Source organism: Pristis pectinata, chromosome 9 (genome assembly GCF_009764475.1).
Source record: "Pristis pectinata isolate sPriPec2 chromosome 9, sPriPec2.1.pri, whole genome shotgun sequence".
Taxonomy (NCBI): domain Eukaryota; kingdom Metazoa; phylum Chordata; class Chondrichthyes; order Rhinopristiformes; family Pristidae; genus Pristis; species Pristis pectinata.
In genome coordinates, this window is record NC_067413.1 from 80,395,756 (window position 1) to 80,414,049 (window position 18,294).

The following is an 18,294-nucleotide window of genomic DNA, read 5'->3' on the forward strand; positions in this document are numbered from 1 at the left end:
ACGGTGGTGGAGGCAGATACAATAGGGTCTTTTAAGAGACTTTTGGATAGGTGCATGGAGCTGAGCAAAATAGAGGGCTATGGGTAAACCTAGTAATTTCTAGGGTAGGGACATGTTCGGCACAGCTTTGTGGGCCGAAGGGCCTGAATTGTGCTGTAGGTTTTCTATGTTTCTATGAAACCTGGATCCATCATTATATGTTGCAATCTAGCACACCATGGCTGATGACTTTATTGCTTCTGCTTCATTTTTAACAGGCAATCCTAAATGTCTAAAAGAAAAACACAGCTTTGGCAACAGATGGGTGAAGTTAGCCAATAAATAGTTCTGTGTGTTTAAAATCTATTTTGTCAAGAAATCTAACAGAATCACAGTCACTCAGATTAAGACATTTGGCCAGGATAAGCACTGAAATTATAACAGCCAATGGCATTTTGGGCATATAACAATATCAGATTCAGTCATTACTGTCCAACTGTTTGTGAGGCTCACAATCAAGGCTGTGGGAAAATACAATACCTGTTTTTCAGGAAAATGCTCTGCCTCGGGTGCTTCCCTGCTAGTCTTCCAAATATAAAACAATTTGATGAAGGATAACTGCTTGTGGAACTGCAAGACAGCCTTTGTAATAATTCAGTACTATGCTCTCTCAACCAGAAATGTTAGGTGCTCTCTCCTACTTATCACCAAGACATTTTATCCCAAAAGTTTACTTAAGTAACAAAATGGATAGATTACGTTTTACTTATTAACCTAAATGGGGAATAATAAATTGCTGCTTATGACTGCTAGGCATAAATCTGATTGGGGAAGTTCAAATGATACCACAAACCACAAGAGTGAAGCTGCAGCAGTTTGTTACTATCTAGATAAGTATTTGAATAGCCAAGACATAGAAGCCTACAGACTAAGTGCTGGTAAATGGGATTTGTAGAGATAGGAGTCATAGAGAGTCATACAGTCTCACAGCAGGGAAACAGGCCCTTCGGCCCAACTGGTCCGTGCCGACCAAGCTGCCCATCCAAGCTAGTCCCATTTGCCAGCATTTGGCCCCTATCTTTCTAAACTTTTCCTATCCATGTACCTCTCCAACTGTCTTTTAAAGGGATTGATGTCTGGCATAGACATGGTGGGCAGAAGGCCTGTTTCTGTTCTGCATGACTCTATGACTTTATATTGGGAGCAATGCTGTAAAATATATCCATGTGGATAAAGGGTAAAGGTCTCAGGCTTGACCTTGATGTATCTTCCAGTAGATTAGCATAACAAACCAATGTTTACCAACCTTTACCAACATGAATGACAACTATTAGGGTTGGGTACCAAGGATTTAATGGAAATGTACCCCAGAATTACTCAGCACTGTCAATAAATGAAAATGAAATATAATTAATCTATTAACAGTTTCAATTAAACATTTAAGCATAATTTGCCACACTTAAGCAGTTTGCCTGATTGTTTTGTGTTTAATTTTACATTACTTAAGCCATCCTGTCCTCCTAAAATTGTTTGGTCTTTTACGATGCAAAACTCTTTTTTCCCTATTAATATCAAGAGTGATTTGTTTAATATTTCCTTATATCCTTAATTGATTTCATTGACCTAAATTGATCTGTTATGGTTAACTGAAGGTCATCAACGGATATTAAAAATTAATACAGCGTTTTAGCGTTACTCTAAAGTCTGCCCCGTGTAGTTATGCCCAAAGGCTGCTTAGAACTGCTCCAGTGTGTGTGCTTATGCTTGGTTTTCAGTGATACAAGAGGCAATGTTAACCTGTTATCTGATGGAGTTTCAGTCAATTGAGGGCAGTCAATAGGCAAGTCTACATAGCAAACAGTAAACCTTTTCACTGTCTCTCGCTCTCTCCCTGTCTCTGTGTAATTCAGTGAATTAGGGTGAACAAAGAATGTTCTCATTACCAGGTGCTGAGAGATGCTGAACTGATAAGAAAAGCCTTTTATCATACTATTAGAAAACAGGGCACATGTTAAGGGCCAGAAATTCTTTAATTCTCATCTGTATTAATTCAGACATTCTGAGCGATTTTGTGATAATTGTGTTTTGAACTTAGTGATAAAATAATGAGTAGCACATTTTTCGTTTTCTCTGCAATCTGCTTCCTTTCTCTGCGATGCTTTTGCCGGCAATCCACATGCCCCTTTAGCACTTAAAACCAAAAAGGGTCAGTCTTCAATAGGTCGCCTGATAACATTGTGGCAACTTCAAGAAGTGTGCTCGATTAAAGCAGCACAAGCCACAAACCACAGTGTGTGGACTGGCCCCCACCTGAAAAGGTGGGGGAGGGGAGAAATAGTCCAATGGATCAAGCGAGAAAAATGAAACTAAACCTGACACTTTGTAATTGAGTAAAAGTCCCCTTAACTGGAGAGTTAGCAAAGAGCATATTAGCTTCTTTTCCTGTCGCCTCCTCATTATTGAATATACACGACATGCAGAGTTTGTTGATTGATTCAGTTACAAAGTTTGGATTCCTGAAGTAAGACAGAAGACAGCCGGGTGGACAGAGAACAATGAGTGCTTAATTAAAGGCCTTCTGAAAATGTACATCTGAATTCAGGGAGCATTCAATAATAGTGGAAGAAGGGATCGTTTTTTTGACTCTGCATCATGCATATGCAAGCACATCCTGAGTAAGAAGGACTGGCTGTGCGTCAGATGAGCAGTACAAAAGATCGAGGCTTACAGAAACAGCTGTATTTCAATGCAAGTTGAACAATCATTGGAGCAGCAGCACAGCCATGTTTGGCAGGATCTGAAGTATTCCTTCCAATAACAAAGTTTATTGTGTTTGATATAGTCTGCAGCTGCTGAAAGGTATGAGAGTTACTCTCTTCTCTGGGTTGTTTCTGTTATGCTGGGACGGTAACGTGAATAAAAGTGGAGGATTCAGCTGGTTGGTGCAGCGAGAGAGAGAGAATCCTGTCAGCTAATCTCTAGGGCCGGGAATCTTGATTGGACTGTTAACAAATGTCATGAAATTATTCATTTATTTTCAGAAGCTGTTACCAGTTTACTCTTCGTCTAGCTCCGTGAATCCTGTTGCTTTTATTGTGGAGCTGGGTTATGAGTCTGTGACTTTCTGATGCAGTATTATTTCTGTAATTTGCTGTTATGATTAACTATTCCTTGATACTGACTTTTCAGGTTATATTACTTATGCATATATAGTATATTAAAATTGGCAGTAAGATTTCTTTTTAAAAATACTATTTATTAGGCATAAAAATTCTTAAAATCTGTATATTGAAACAAACTTTTACATTTATAAAACTAGTAAAAGCTGAGCCATTAAACTTGCAGTATCCGCATTGAAGTAAGATGAATTCTCCCTAGTGTTAGCTTGAAGCTGAGCATTTTGAGCTCATGATACAGTAACATGCCTGATAGAGTAACACTAGTGACCAGACCAGGACAAACTGCCTGAAATAGATTTTGTTTGTTCAGTTGCTGAGTTTGCATGAAAATTTACTCCAGGCCCCCAGATTGCTCTCTAATGTTCCTAATTGTAGTCTTTGGAACAGTTTAGTCAATCTAGGATCTACCTAGAGAGTTAAATAAAATATTCAATTGCCTGAAGTCTAGAATAAGAATTAAGTTTGCCACAAACAGACAATACAAATAAAAACAACCCACTTTAACCATTTTATGTACTGAATTATTAAAAGGAGAAAATGACACCAGTCAAAGGAATAATAAGAAGATAAAGTTAGTTCCAGTAACTATAAATTTGGTCGGAGAAGTGGGATTTTGGGAGGATCACTGGGGGAGTGGGATGAGGAACGGTTTAGGAAGAGATGACCACAGCCTAGGGTCCACACCCTAGATGGCACAACCACTAGCAGTTGGCAAAGAGATTATGTAATGAATACAAGTCCAGCAATGGGGAGATGCAGAGATGCTGAACTCTTTCTGCTTCTGGCTTCTCAAGAAATCATTTTAATACTTACCTCTTTGAGCTTTGTCAACTGGACTTCAGTGAACAGAAAGTCTGGTTGGTAATCCACTGAAATGGCATTAAGAGCCATCCATTCAGATCTACAGGAATTCATAAGGCCTGTGTTTCAGCCATGCGTGAAAAGTTTGGAGGGCCACAAGACAGGAAGGGAATTGAAATGATGCCACAAGCATATCAAGTGGAGTTTGAGCACATGACTTCTGTACACCAAGTTAGCCATGTCTGAATTCAGGAGAATTTTCCCAGCTTTCCTTATTACTATTGCCATCATAGCTTTGTCAAATGCACATCAGAAAACCTATACAACATTGTGGTAGCACACCACACAAACACACATCCTCCCCAGGTTACGACAAGGTTCCATTCCAGAGAACTATTTGTAACCCAAACAGTTCGCAAGTTGAAAATGTGGCCCAGCGATATATTTAAACAAAAACATAGGCCAACCAAGGGTAACGGCCAGTTAAACCAGGGCATTTAACTCAACCATTCAGATTTCTCTGCAAGATGCAATGATATTGCTGCAAACTGAGTTCCCACACAGCAGAAGATGTCTACAGCCCCACAGTAGCCGGTCTCCCAAACCTCACTCGTATGTACAGCTGTACATATGTCAGGCGTTCCTAACCTGGGAAGGACCTGTACTGTGGAAATTCAAGCCCACTGTTATAAGTAGTTTTTGGTAATGCATTAAAAGGTCACTGAAACATCTTAAGTAAATTATTTATATTTATATTCTGACCATCCAAGATAAACTGTAGTTTGCTGTCATTTATATATGACCTTAAAATCTCCTTAAAACTAAAAACCAGTATTCCCCTCTTGTCACTGTCGAGCAATTTGGGAACAGCATAACAGAAGTGTGTCATACCATCAGTATGACCTCAGCATCCAAACTTCCATTCAAGTCTAATTTTAATACCACTGGCACGCAATGGGCAGACATTGGGGCTCATTGTGAGTATTGGCCAAAGGGAAGAGGAAGTCCCAGCATTTCTGGGAGCTTATTGTGATTTTCTCAACTTCTCAATTTAACTGAGAAGCATTTAACAATGTAATTATGGTACTTCTGTGGGGGAAAATGACATAATCTTTTGTGAGGAAATTGACTATCTACTGTTACCAATCTGTACATTGCGCTTTAAAAATGTTCCTACATATCAAGTATATTGCCTTGGATACTGTTGGGGGGGTATGAGTCACCGATGGAGAGCCACAATAGCTGGGTCACTGGCCCAGATTCTGGTTCTGTGGTGCAGAAGGGTGGGGGGGGGGGGGAGGAGTGCAATAGTGATAGGAGATTCATTGGTTAGGGGGACAGACAGAAGATTCTGTCGACAAGAGCGAGACTCGCGGATGGTACCTTGCCTCCCAGGTGCCAGGGTCAGGCATGTCTCGATCGCGTGCACAGCATTCTTAAGGGGAAGGAGCCAGAAGTCGTGGTGCACATTGGCACCAACGACACAGGTAAAATAAGGGATGGGAGTTAGGAAGGAAACTAAAAAGCAGGACCTCAAGGGTAGTAATCTGTGGATTGCTGGTTGTACCAAGCATCAGGGAGGGAAAGAATAGGAAGATACGGCAGACTAATGAGTGGCTAAAGATTTGCTACATGGGGCAGGGTTTCAGATTTGTGGATCATTGAGATCTCTTCTGGGGTAAGTATGACCTGTACAAAAGGGATAGGTTACACCTGAACTGGAGTGGGATCAATGTCCTTGCGGACAGGTTTGCTGGAACTGTCGGGGAGGGTTTAAACTAGCTTGGCAGGGGGATGGGAACCTGACTGTCAGATTAGAGGATGGATCAATTGGTGTAGAAATAGATACGATGTGCACAGAGAAGGTGAGGAAGGATAGGCAGGGGACGGGGCATAAATGCAATCAGTTAGATGGATTGAAATGTGTTTACCTTAATGCGAGAAGTGTTAAGAATAAGGGTGATGAACTTAGAGCGTGGATCAGTACATAGAATTACGATGTTGTGGCCATTACAGAGACTTGGCTGTCACAAGGGCAGAAGTGGCTGTTTGAGGTTCCGGGGTTTAGATGTTTCAAAAGGGATAGGGAAGGGGGTAGAAGGGGTGGGGGGATGGCATTGCTAATCAGGGATAATATCACAGCTTTAGGAAGGGAGGACATAATGGAAGGTTCATCTATTGAGTCAGTGTGGCTGGAAGTCAGAAACAGGAAGGAGCGATGAATCTATTGGGAGTATTCTTTCGACCCCCAAATAGTCATCAGGACACTGAGGAGCAGATATATTGATTGGTTCCTCCTCAGTGCAAAAGGTTTAGATGGGGCAAAATTTGTTAGGTGTGGACAGGAAGGATTCCTGACGCAGTATGTGGACAGGCCGACTAGACGAGAGGCCATGCTGGATCTGGTACTAGGCAATGAACCTGGTCAGGTGACAGACCTCTCGGTGGGTGAGCATTTCGGGGGATAGTGACCACAACTCCCTGACCTTTAGCATAGCCATGGACAAAGATAGGAGCAGACATTATGGGAAAGTATTTAATTGGGGGAGGGCAAATTGCAATGGTATTAGGCAAGAACTTGGCAGCGTAAACTGGGAACAGATGTCCTCTAGTAAATGCACTGCAGAAATATGGAGGTTGTTTAGGGACCACTTGCATAGGTTCCAGATAGTTTTGTCCCGCTGAGACAAGGAAAGGATGGTAGGGTGAACGAATCATGGTTAACAAGAGAGGTGGAAGGTTTAGCCAAGAGGAAGAAGGAAGCATATTTAAGGTTTAGGAAGCAAGAATCAGATAGGGCTCTTGAGAGTTATAAGGTAGCCAGGAAGGAGGATAAGAAGGAACTTAGGAGAGCTAGAAGGGGACATGAGAAGGCCTTGGCAAGTAGGGTTAAGGAAGACCCTAAGGAGTTTTGCACATATGTGAGGAACAAGAGGATGACTATGGTGAGGGTTGAATCACTCAGGAATAAGGGGGGAAGAATGTGTCTGGGGGTGAAGGAGGTAAGAGAGGTCCTAAATGTATAGTTTGCTTCAGTGTTCACCAGTGAGAGGTGACTTAGATGAATGTGAGGTTAGCGTAGAATGGGCAAATGTGTTGGAGCATGTTGAGGTTAAGAAAGAAGCAGTGTAGGAGCTACTAAAAAGCATTAGGATAGATGTCCCCGGGGTCGGACAGGATATACCCCAGGTTACTATAGGAAGTGAGGGAAGAGGTTGCTGGAACTTTAATGATGATCTTTGAGTCCTCCCTGGCCACAGGAGTGGTACTGGAGAATTTGAAGATGGCAAACGTTGTTCCATTGTTCAACAAAGGTAAAAGGGATAATCCTGGGAATTATAGACCAGTGAGTCTTATGTCAGTGGTGGGCAAACTATTGGAGAGGATTCTTAGGGACGGGATTTGTGAGCATTTGAAGAAGCATAGTCTTATTAGGGATAGTCAACATGGCTTTGTGAAGGGCAAGTCGTGCTTCACGAGCTTAATAGAGTTTTTTGAGGAAGTGACAAGACAAATTGATGAAGGTAGTGCGATGAATGTGGTATATATGGATTTTAGCAAGGCGTTTGACAAGGTTCCCCATGGTAGGCCCATTCAGAAGATCATGAGGTATGGGATCCATAGAAAATTGGCTGTGTGGATTTGAAAGTGGCTTACCCACAGAAGGTAGAGCATGGTTGTAGAAGGGAAGTATTCAACCTGGAGGTCAGTGACTAGTGGTGTTCAGCAGGGATCTGTTCTGGGACTCCTGCTCTTTTGTGATTTTTATATAGATATATATATATATAGATATATATAGATATATATATATAGATAGATAGATAGATAGATAGATAGATAGATAGATAGATAGATAGATAGATAGATAGATAGATAGATAGATAGATAGATAGATAGATAGATAGATAGATAGATATAGACATATATAAATGATTTGGATGAGGAAGTGGAAGGATGGGTTGGTAAGTTTGTAGATGACACAAAGGTTGGTGGTGCTGTAGATAGTGAAGAAGGTTGTCGTAGGTTTCAAAGGGATATTGACAGGATGCAGAGCTGGGCAGAGAAGTGGCAGATGGAGTTCAATCTGGAGAAGTGTGTAGTGATACACTTTGGAAGAACGAACTTGAAGGCAGAGTACATGGATAATGGCAGGATTCTTAGTAGTGTGGAGGAACAGAGAGATATTGGGGTCCAAGTATATAGATCCCTCAAAGTTCCCTCACAAGTGGATAGGGCAGTTAAGAAGGCGTATGGTGTGTCGGTCTTCATTAGCCGGGGGATTGAGTTCAAGAGCCGAGAGGTAATGTTGCAGCTCTATAAGACTCTGGTTAGACCACACTTGGAATATTGTGTTCATTTCTGGTCATCACATTATAGGAAGGACATGGAAGCTTTGGAGAGGGTGCAGAAGCGATTTACAAGGATGCTACCTGGATTGGAGAGCATGTCTTATGAGGAGAGGTTGAACGAGTTAGAGCTTTTCTCTTTGGAGCGATGAAGGATAAGAGGAGACTTGATAGAGTTATATAAGATTGTGAGAGACATAGACAGAGCGGACAGCTAGCATCTTTTCCTCAGTGTGGAAATGGGTCACCCATTTAAGGTGCATGGAGGAAAGTTCAGGGGAGATGTCAGAGGCAGGTTTTTTACACAGAGAGTGGTGGGTGCCTGGAATGCACTGCTGGGGTGGTGGTAGGGGCTGATACGATAAGAGACTATTAGATAGGCACATGGACAAAAGAAAAATAAAGGGTTATGGGAGGTGAAGTAGAGAGGGGTTAGATTGAATGGGAATAAAGTTAATATAGGTTGGCACAACATCGTGGGCCAAAGGGCCCATACTGAGCTGTACTGTTCAATATTCTATGTATTACCTGTTCTCTTTTGTGTGGGAATAAGGTTGTAATAATTGTGTAAATTTTCAAACTTAAGCAAGTGAAGTAATTCCATTGTGGATTCACTGTGATGTCACAGCTTTAATGGTGTGATGGATGCCTGGAATGTGCTGCTAGGGATGGTAGTAGACACAAATACAATAGAGGCATTTAAGCGGCTCTTAGATAGGCACATATGTGTGCAGAGAATGGAGAGGTATGGACATTGTGTAGGCAGAAGGGATTAGTTGAGTTAGGCATTTAATTACTAGTTTAATGAGTTCAGCACAACATCATGGGCCTAAGGGCTTGTTCCTACGCTGTACTGTTCTTGTGTTCCATGTTCTAAAAGTCGTCAAATCTATCTTGCCAGAGAGATGGAAAAAATAACATCACTTTGCTCATCTCATTTATTTCAATTCATTTTCCTGTCAACCTGCTGTTCCAACCTAAGGCAGTATCAGCACTCCAGCAGCAGTCTTGGCATTCCTGCCCTGTGGTTGGAGGTAGCTAGTAAGACTTTCATTCCATAGTACCAATGAGTAAGTGGTGGATCAGGGGTGCCAAGATGAAGAACACTGGCAGAGGGTTAGGAGAAAGGTGTTGGTGAACTTCCCTTGTTAATAAAGACAGATGGAGTAGTCAATGAAAGGAAGGGTCCTTTGTCCGTGGCAGAGTACATAATACTTGCTGTGTAGAGGGCTAGGTACATTTCTTTAGCACCCATCCAGGTGGTGTGATTGCTGCCCCGCTTTCAAACAAAGATGTGCCACACAATTATTGATATCTGTATCAGTAAATGTTAGCCTTAAATCTCCATGTTGGCCAACATTATTGAAAATGCCTCAAGGTTGAAAGGTAAAAGACTATTGATGACAACTCCCTAAAAGACAAATAGCATTACAAGGCAGCTTTGGCAGCAGTTGAACTAGGCTGTTATGGGAAAAGCCTGCCTCAGTTCACCCAGCTGTGTGTGCAAAGGTATCTGTAAATTCCACATCTGCATCTTCTTCAGATGCTGTCAGATGTGTAGCTGTCGTAAAAAAAAGCAGCAGAAGGGTTGGATGAAGAGCTGATCGGGTGTGCAACAAGGCAAAAACATTAAAGGCAATCTTTCCTCTGTGAAGCACTTACTCCAGGTGAAGGAGGGTGGGGCCTCCCTCTTTACACACCATGCCCAGGCCTGCACCTGCTACTAGCCCAGGGCAAATTGTACACCCGGCCTTTCCAAGGCCACCAAGACTTCAGTAATCTCACAGAGTGTGTATGGATTAGTCTCCACCCTTTTTTCTTAGCTAAAGGGAACTGAGCTTTCCCTGGGAATGAGAACCAGGAAAACACACCCTTAAAAAATTTTGTGAGTTCAGATAAGCTCATTCCATTTCTGAATCTGCACTTGATCCAGAATACATCATGTGGCAGTCTTCTTACCTGGCCCCTTCTGAGCTGGCTGGAGACCAACGTGGGACCCACAGACTTGCCTACAGGTGAGGCAGCAGGTGCTTTAATGAGATTTTGAGCAGATAGTTTGGGTGGTGGTGCCATTGTTTACTATGGGCTTCTGTGTGCATGGACTCAAGGTTCTCAATGTCAACCCAAATGCTCCTTCTCCAATTTTGAACAGTCACTGTCTAGGGATTCCTTAGAGTAGGTAGGGATCTTGCCTTTTTCCAAGGAGACTTTGAGAACTTCCTTGACTCTTTTCTTGTGTCCACCTGGTAATCTCTTGCCCTGAAAGAGCATGGAAGAGAGTGGTCTGATTTGGGAATCAGGTGCTGGGTATGTGAACAACAAGGCTTGCCCAGTGGAAGTGACTGACACTAATTAGTACACAATTCTGTACACTAGGGCCAGGGAGAAGACACTGATGTTGGTTCACTTATCCTGGCAGTAGATTTGCAGAGGGGCTGTGGAGCTTTCTTATGTTATTAGAGGACTAACTGGAGGGAGTATCTGTGGGCCTCAAAGCACTCTACCTGTCCTGAGGAGTTCTAACTCTGAAACTATTCCATCTTCTAAAGAAATAATTTTAATGTTGCCATATATCTGCATAATTGCTGAATTAGAGACTGGAATACTTTCTGTTCCATTCTTCACTGTGAAAGAGTTAAAAATCACTACCAATTAGCACTTAGACAACTGGAGTAAACCATAAAATAAAGTTTATATTTGTACGAACTGAGATTTTATTTTGAAGACTTTATGTTAAATTTACCTCAAATTTCTTGTGATGTAAGGGCGGAAACAAGTTTGGCTTTGGGCTGCTCATCTAATGATGACTGCTGATAGAAATAATGCATTTACATTCGCCCAGAGGTAATTCTGTTGCTAAACTTGCAATACCAGCTTTTTCTTTCTTGCCTTGAGTAATCATGTGTGACATACATTTAACTTGTGCCAACCAAAACAACTTTTAATGATGTACCTGACCAAACAGAAGCAGCTGGGAGCTTATCAACTGTCAATTTATAAAAAAGTTTTTTTTCTCCAAAGCTTCTTTGCCTGGATTCGCCTCTTCCTCATCATGTGATGTTCGAACAGAAAGATGTTTCGCTTTCTTTGCTAAAGGTGCTGAATTTGTAACGTTGTGCGTGCTTCTCTGTAAGTGCAGTGTAAAGTAAGGGATTTAGGAGATTAGAAGCCTCATGACAATTGTGCTGAGGGAGCAGAAGGCATATTTCACAAATGGAATAAATTTGGACAGGACAGGTAGGTTCAGGTGCAGAGTTGGGGGAAATCCCAGAGTGGAGGAAGGGATTAGAGACCATTGAGTTGGAAACAAGCTAGAGGCCAAACCAAAGGGCCTGTTTCTGTGCTGTACAACTCTATAGTCACACCAGATCTGGTGATGAAACCCATCCCAATTGTATAGGTGTGCTCATATATACACTCTTTCGGCTTGATGGATCAAAGTTAAGGCTAGACTGATCCAGGGAGGGGGAGGGGGAGGGTGGAAAAGCTAAAAATGTGTTATGAAGCAGGAGTAGGCCATTTTGGCCCCCTTGTGCCTACCGTGCTATTTAATATGCCATGCGTGATCTTTAAACTCAGTGCCACTGTGCTGGACCAACCCTTGATTCCCTTAACGTTTTAAAATCTATCAAATCTTTGCCTTGAATATACTCAGCAACTGAGCCTCTTGGGTGTGGATTCCTACTACGTTCTGGGCGAAGACATTTCTTTTTACCTCTGCCCTGAATGGACTGTGACCCCTGCTTCTGGACAGCCCAATCCAGGGAAACATTAATCACATGCCTGTCCTGTCAGACCTCATAGGGATTACCTAAGTTTCGATGAGATCACCTGTTGTTCTCCTAGACTCAAGTGAGTACTGGTCGAATCTGTTGAATCTCTTTTCAGCATCAGACCCACCATCCCAGAGGTGAATCTGGTGAATCATTGTGTCACTTATGGCATTGGATGCAGTTGAAAATTCAGAATTAATCTTTCACTGGAAATGCACACATGGAAAGTAGAGATGAGAGTGTTTGAAGGAATCAACAGCTGCAGACTTTTATGCTGATAGGTGGGCCAATGTCTGAGCAGTTGAGAGCTTGGTGAAGTTCCAGGGGTGGGAGGTGGTGGTGGTGAATTATGAGGAAGAAATGGGATTAAATGAGGGGAAGAGGAAGTGGTGAGTGGAGGAAGAAAGTGGTTGGACCAAAGTTGCCAGTGAATCAGATCACCTTATGTCATTGAGCTTGCTATTAGCACTGAAAATTTCTGAGCCTTGTGTTCAAACCCTTTCATGGCCTCACCACCTCCACATGCACCATAACCCCGCTTCCGTCCCACTCAAACCCCCAACTCTCGGTTCATCTACTTCTGGTTTCCTAACCACTGGGATTATAATTGTATTACCACTTGCATCATCTGCTGCATAAACTGGAAGCTCCTCATTAAAGGTGCTCGTAAACCCATATTTCTCATCAAGCTAAGATAAACATAGACAATTCCAGAAATACTGAGAATATCGGGCCAATTCTGATGAATGGTGCTGCCTGACCAGTTCAGTATTCCGGCATTTTCTACTGTTATTTCAGAATTGCAATATTTTGCTTTTGGATTTCTGGTCAAGCAAGCTATTGGCTACATGTTCTAAAATGTGGCTTATTGTCAAATCTCCTTTGAAATCATTCCTTGGAAGCGACTTGATTTAACCCCTCCAATATCTCAGCTATTCTGGTCTTTTCTGCTTCCCTGATTTTAATTGCTCCACAACTGAGAACTCTGGCTTTACCTTTTGAAGCCTCCAGCCTGGAAATCCCTCCCTAAACCTCTCCACTCTCCACCTCTCTTTTCTCCTTGAAGACATGCATGCAAACCGGTCTCCTTGACCACGATTTTGGTCTGGTGTGGCTTGGTGTCACTTTTTTTTTAAATAATCAGTACAATTTGTTATGATGAAGGTGAGAATTTCTCAGTTTCTATGTTTACTCTTTGGTTATAGTGAATATAACGCAATCATTTGATTCCAAATGTGAGAGAAGGTAGCTGACTTTACGTTTATCAAAAAAACAACTTGAGGGTGGCACGGTGGTGCAGTAGTTATTGCCGCTGCCTTACAGCGTCACCTGACCTCTGGTGAAGTCTGTGCAGAATTTGCATGTTCTCTCCATGACCATCTGGATTTCCTCTGGGTGCATCTGTTTCCTCCCACATTCCAATTGACAGGCTGGTAGGTTATTTGGCAACTGTAAATTACCCCTTAATGGAGGTAAGGGAAATTGATGGGCATGTATGAAACAATAAATTACAGAGGTAGAGGAAAATGAGAAGGAGAACTGATTAATGGGATTGGTCCCTTGAGAGCTAAAATGGACCTCATGGGCCAAACAACCTTCATCTGTATATAAAAAAAATCTGATCTAAGTTTCTTGACTATTTCAATACGATAGGGACAACAGTTCAGGTCAAGTCAGATTTCCATTTTGAACAATTCAAAACTTGGATACCTTGGGGCCAAATACAAGTTCATCCACCAGCAGGACTGAGACTGTGACAGCCCAAAATTCACTCAAGGATATTTACCCTTTGGTACCAGCTGTTAAGCAGACTAACCAGAGATTCATAAAGGGACCGCTCCAGGGCGCTCCAGAACCAGGTAAGTTTTTTTTCAGCTTGTGTAGAGGGAATGGCCACTTGCATGAAATGTCAAAGGGCTGCATGTTCTCATGAACTGTACCTGACATAAGTCATTAGCTTCAGTGGAGGAGGGGAGAATAGAGCAGGAAATGTTAACTACAGAAGAAAACCTGCAAGTTACTGCAAAATGCATTTCTGAAAAGATTCACATGTTGATGTTTCACTGCTCCTGGGGTTCTTGTATGTCAGGGATATAACCAGTTTACTACTTCTAACACTGGGACTGTGTCATAAATTACAGAAAGTGAAAGGCGCTTTCTATAAAAAGAACCTAAATTATAGATGATGGATTGTACGCAGGACATTTGCAGCCACTCTCGCATTAATTGCTTTGGTTATTGAAAGAGCCGCTTGCTGCAGGCAGGTAGACCAACTGCTTATTATGGTGTTGTTACCATGGTTTCCTTCTGGCATAAAATGAATCTGTTTCCATGGCTTTCTTCTGTCATAGTAAGCAGCTATATTACCGTGAGGTGGGATGAAGAGGTAGTAGTTGATGGAGTTGATTGTCAAGTTAGTGTCAGTAATATTTAGTATAACCAGAACATTGAAGACAATAAGGATCTTGTGCATCATTTCTATTGGTGTGTACATAGAAGATTTTGTGATCTGTTCTAATTTATTTCTTGTCACACTTAAATTATCTTCCATCTACCATAAATGATATTGCAAACAGACTATTTAGATAAATAAAACTCACTTTAATAGCCGATTTCATCACTACTTTCTGGTTGTTCTTCAACAAAAATATTAATGTTAATCAGCAAAGGTTTTTAAACTATTGGTTCTTGTGTCTCTTCTCCACAGTCCTAACCATTCTTTACTTCTACCACTTGTGCATAATGGCCATGGAGTAAACTATCAAAAAAGTACACTGCATTATCTTGCTTAAGCTACTCCTATTGCAGTTTCAAACTGCAATCCCTACCACAAAGAATGACAAGGGTAGCAGGCAGATTGGAACACTACCATCTGCAGCTCTCCACCTCACATATCACCCTGATTTGGGAATGTATTGTCAGTTCCTTATCATTGCTGTGTCTAAATTCTGGAACTCCCTATTCAGCAGCAATGTGGGAGTACATTCACTGGAAGAAGTGCGGAGTTTCAGGAAGGCAGCTCACCGCCACTTTGTTGAGGGCAATTTGAGATGAGTAGTGAATGCTAACCTTGCCAGCAATGCCCGGATGGAGAAAAATGATTAAGAAAACATTGTGACCACATTGACCGTGACAGCTCTCCATTGCCTCATGCATATTGTTGCTCTTTGTATGTGAGAAGGGGTAGTCATCCAGCTATTCAACCATGAATGGTATTGTAGCACTAAAATAGTCATTTCTTAGCAGATGTCACTGAATACCAGAGAGGTTGAATTTTGCCTCCTCTCTGTCATGGGACACTGAGGTCACTTGAGGCAGGCAATTGCTTCCCCAAACATAAGAAAGCAGTGGAATTGTGGCAGTTTTTCCTCCAATTTCATGTTGGAGAAGAAATTCAAAATCTGGGAGGTTGATGGCTTTTTTTACCCTACTCCTGCCTACGCCTCAGCAGCTGTCTGGGGGCATGTTGTGAGGTTGTTGGAATCCCTGCAGAATTCAACCTTTGGCCCAGTGAAAGGCAAGTCTGTTCTGAGCTGAATGTGAGCCCTACACTACAGCAAGGGTTTGTCTGTGATTGGCCACCAAGCTATACATCCTGAAACAGCAGTTGTTAAGATCTTGTGGTGCTTTACCTTCTTTGGGCCAATTGACCTATGACTAGCCCTTTCAGAACAGCTCCAGATTACACTTTCTCACAGGAGTGGATGTATGCCTCTTGCACTGTTACATAAATAATTCCATTCCACAGCTTCAGCCGGAATTACAGTGTGAAAACTTGAAATACAGCTCAAGCCAGACAATGAGAAGCTCCCAGACAGTAGTGAATCTGTGGAATTCTCTGCCCAGGGAGGCTGTAGAGGCTACTTCATTAAATATATTTAAGATACAGTTAGATAGATTTTTGCATAGTATGGGAATTAAGGGGTAATGGGAAAAGGCAGGTTGCTGGATCTGAGTCCACGGCGGAGTAAGCTCAACGGGCCAGATGGCCTACTCCTGCTCCTATTTCTTGCGTTCTTATGACAGGGATTCATTTGTTCATCCACTCAACTTACCTGATCAGTTTTCATTGGAGTCTTCCACTGAGCAGGTTACATTAATGTTCTTCTGTATTCTTCTTCAATATTGTGACAAATTTTTGAGTAGTTGTTGCTTTCTGCTCACTCCCACAGAAGGTTAACACCCCCAACCCCAGCATTCTACTGATTGTTTCCTCTGTTTGCTGCTTACATGGAAAACCAGACAATCTCTATTCTTCATTATTCCTTCAAATTAATATTAATGGACATTTTTGGAGGATTCCATCATACTATTTTGACAACAAGCAAGACTTGTGGCCTGCATTGCTCCTTCAACAATTGCCGGCAAAACAACCCAGTGCTTCACCTCATTAGAATGAAAGAGAGAATTATGCTATAACAAAATTCGTGAAGCATCTTGTTTTCAGAATTGAATTTTAACCAACATCATGTTAAAGCAGTTAAGTACAGTGTCTTCCTTTGAGATAGTTCTTTTCATAATCTCCCCATGTGCCATGGTCAGCAGACCAACTTTCTCGTGCCTCTGGATTGTTCTTTGAGTTGATATTCAGGGAAATGAATGCAAGAAATGTGATTGTCAGTTTTTTGTTAATCTTCATGCTGGAGCCACCAGAATTGGCCAAAGGACTAAACTCAGCTGAGATCCACCCAGATGAACCTTTTGCACGATGCAGTGTTTCTGGTGAATGTTTTTGAATCTTTTTAGACTGACTTAAAAGGTTCCCATTGAAAATATTTTGGAAATTTATTATGTGTTTTATGATGCATATAAATTCAGTCTAATGTAATTATCCATCCTCCATTGTTTATTTGCCATTTTGAAATACTCCCTTTGTCCATGAAGAGTGGGTCTGAAAAAAGTTGTGTATGATCAGCAATGACTCCTCAGGCAATATCTAATTTTCAGCTTTGCGGTATATTTTTAGCACAAGAATATTACATTTTGGGGGAAATTTATAAACATTTTCAAATTTTGAAAGTGTTTTATCACATCAACAGTAAATGTTTAAGTAAATTGCAAGCTGGTTGGATGACACTTGCTAATTCAATGTCAAGCTGGTTGTAATTAGAGCATATACAAAACCTCACTGGTAGGTGGAGTGAAGCAAAAAGTTCAAATTTTCACTGAAGCTCTGGGAAGAGGTAAGCAAATAAGTGCAAGGCACAGAGGCTCGTGATAGTTGCCAAGTCAAATAAAGGTTAATGATGGGTATGACGTGGCTGCCCAAGGTCTTAAAATAGATGGGCCATTGGTCATAAGCAAGGATCTCTCCACTTCATTTACACAGTAACGCATCTAGTAATCTTTTTATTTCTGTTGTTTATAAACTCATGGGTGACATTTGCAGGTATGGAGTCACTTTTCCATGTACTCTGATTATCATATCAGCCTGTCTGGTATTACATTTTTTACTTATTCAGCTACATAGCCAACATCAAGTCCTGGATGAACAAGTAAGTTCCTTCAGGTGTACAATGTCAAGGTAAAGCACATCCAGCTATGCACCTACCAGAAGCTCTAGACCCTGGCCCATCTCCCTCCCTGACTAATGTCTTTATCCAGGTCTAGTAGCATGATCAGATGTTGAACTTAAAACTCCACTTCCTTGCCTCAATTTCACTTCTGCTACTGCCATATCATTTGCCTTTAATGCTTGACGATCTTCTGAATTCAACCTAACAAAAGATAGATTTCATCCTAAACCTTTGAGAAAGTTTTGTTTCACTTTTTCTCCTTTATTGATTCAGCATCCAAGAATGTCTTTCATTTCAAAATCCTGAGAAAATACATCACATAGAACTTCATTGAACATAAGGCACAAAAACAGACCATTAAGCCTCGTTGGTCCAAGCCAGTGTTTGTACACCAAATGAGCTTTCCACCACCCCCTCACGCCCAATCAACTCTTCTTCATAACTTCTCAGTATAGTCTACTAGCCCTTGCTCTCTCAGGTGTGCATCAAATACCCAAGGTGGGGGTGGGTGGGGAGGGGGGAGGAGCGAGAGAGACAGTCCTATTCTTTGGTGGTTGTCCTGTAACATTGAGCCTAATGTGTTTGAGAATACACTGTTACTCTGGATTGGTTGGTTAATATAAGGCAATTAAGCAATCTTTAAAAGAAAATTAAAAGATATGTGATCTAACAGACAGCAAAGAAAAGCAGCACAGGAAAT

The 18,294-nt window shown here is 41.6% G+C and overlaps 1 protein-coding gene across 1 annotated transcript in view; it reads left to right on the forward strand.

Annotated features, from left to right (window-relative positions):
- The first annotated feature begins 2,690 nt into the window (after positions 1-2,690).
- Positions 2,691-18,294, forward strand: part of sulf1 (sulfatase 1) — a 270,913-nt gene continuing 255,309 nt past the window's right edge. Inside the window, exon 1 of the mRNA XM_052022968.1 lies at positions 2,691-2,838. The gene's annotated coding sequence lies outside the window, so the exon portion shown is untranslated. The remainder of the gene's footprint in view (positions 2,839-18,294) is intronic.